Raw genomic sequence first — 2,515 nt, forward strand, 5'->3', positions numbered from 1 at the left:
TCCCGGTCCATCAAAGAAAGAAGATGCAAAGCACTATGCTCGGTTCTTGGACATTTTTAGTAAGTTGCAAATAAATGTTCCTTTTTCCGAGGCATTAGAGCAAATGCCGATGTATTCGAAATTTATCAAAGACATCATTACCAAAAAGAGAAGATTCTTGGATCCGGAGGTAGTAACGGTGAGCTCTTGTTGCAATCCGTTAATTCAACGCACTACACCGATTAAATCAAATGATCCTGGATGGGTAACCTTGTCGGTGTCTATTGGAAATGTTCATATAGGCAAAGGTTTGGTGGATACCGGTTCAAGCATTAATTTGATCCCATTGTCTATGGTGAGAAGGTTAGGAATTAATGACTCGAAGCCGACTAGAATGACGTTATCATTAGCGGATAAGTCCACAGCTCATCCTCATGGAGTTGCAAAAGACTTATTTGTTAAGGTTGACAAATTTTGGTTTCCTGTTGATTTTGCCGTCATAGACATGGAAGAAGATCCTGATATACCATTGATCTTAGAAAGGCCTTTTATGAAGACGGGCCGAATGATGATAGACATTGATGATGGCTTAATGAAATTACGGTACCAAGACGAGGAATTATGTCTTGATCTCTTTGAAGCCATCAAGCATCCGAGTGATGATGATGATTGTTTTAGAATCGATGCTACAGAAAAAGCTATTATGAAAGTGGAGAATCAAATGCACTTGTCTATTCCTCTTGAGAAAACTTTGATGGAAGCTCTTGAAGTGCTCACCAAAGATCAAGAGAAAGAAATTGAAGATTGCTTGAGAAATCTTGAGGCTTGTGATGAGATGAATCCATTTGAAACTCAAATTGAAGAATTGAGAGATGAGCCTAAAGTTGAAGAGCCAAAGGTGGAGTTGAATGTGTTACCGTCTCACTTGAAATACGTGTTTCTCGATGACAATTCCACTAAGCCGGTTATCATTAATAGTGGTTTGTCTAGCAAGGAAGAGCATCAATTGAAGGAAATCTTGATAAAAAATCAAGAAGCAATAGGATGGGTTTTATCCGATTTAAAGGGTATTAGTCCGGCCTATTGTATGCATAAGATTATGTTAGAAGATGATTTTCGGCCCGTGGCACAACCTCAAAGGCGATTGAATCCAACCATGAAAGAAGTTGTTAGAAAAGAGGTTGTGAAGTTATTAGAGGCTGGGATGATTTATCCTATCTCTGATAGCGAATGGGTAAGTCCGGTGCATGTAGTTCCGAAGAAGGGTGGATTGACAGTTGTGAGAAATGAAAAGAACGAATTGATTCCTTCGAGAACGGTGACCGGGTGGCGTATGTGTATTGATTATCGGAGGTTGAACCAAGCCACAAGAAAGGACCATTTTCCATTACCTTTTATGGATCAAATGTTAGAGAGGTTAGCCGGAAGAAATTTCTATTGCTTCCTAGATGGTTATTCAGGATACAATCAAATAACTGTGAATCCGGCGGACCATGAGAAAACTGCTTTTACATGTCCCTTTGGCATTTTTGCTTACCGAAGAATGCCATTTGGACTATGTAATGCTCCTGCAACATTTCAAAGGTGCATGCAAGCTATTTTCTCGAATTTGATCGAAAAGAGCATCGAGGTATTCATAGATGATTTTTCTGTGTACGGGTCGTCTTTTGACTTGTTCTTAAAGAATCTTGATGTGGTGATGGAGTGGTGTATTGAAACAAATTTGGTTCTCAACTGGGAGAAGTGTACTTTCATGGTGACGGATGGGATAATTCTTGGCCACAAGGTCTCTTCAAAAGGACTTGAGGTCGGTCCAACAAAAAATCTACTCCTCATCGAAAGTCTCCTGATCATCCTGCTCCATCCCCTCCTCAGGATCTGGCCTGCCCTCAGGCCATGAAGTATAAGCAGACAAATCATCCCTGGAACCAACAGGCTGCTGCCGAGATAACTGCCGGATAGAATGCTGCAAAAACATAAATGCTCTTTGATGCGCCATGTGCATCTGATAGTTCCAATCACTTGCATCACCATACTGAGAACCAGCAGGCGGTGCAACAGCAACCGGAACAGCTCGAGCAGCATCAGGAAGATCAGGTGCATTAACAGGTACACCATGAGGACGGCCACCAGGCAGATAGTACCTGTTAGCAAAAATATCATCTATAACGCCATCCATGGGAATCATTCCCCCAGGTGGAAACCAGACTCCAGCTTTCCAACACAAACCCATAATCAGTCCAGGAAAAATCAATCTACACTTCCTCCATCACCATTGATATTGCAGGCCTGGTTCAGTGTATCTTAAATGGCGATAATGTTGATGTGTCGAGGATTGTGGCGAATGAGCTGAAGAGAGTCGCCCTGAATGGGACTCGTCATGGCGATGGGGTTAAGTGTAGATTGATTTTTCCTGGACTGATTATGGGTTTGTGCAGGAAAGCTGGAGTCCGGTTTCCACCTGGGGCAATGATTCCCATGGATGGCATTATAGATGATATTTTTGCTAACATGTATTGTCTTCCTGGTGGCCGTC

This window comes from Vicia villosa, linkage group LG4 (genome assembly GCF_029867415.1).
Source record: "Vicia villosa cultivar HV-30 ecotype Madison, WI linkage group LG4, Vvil1.0, whole genome shotgun sequence".
NCBI classification, from domain to species: domain Eukaryota; kingdom Viridiplantae; phylum Streptophyta; class Magnoliopsida; order Fabales; family Fabaceae; genus Vicia; species Vicia villosa.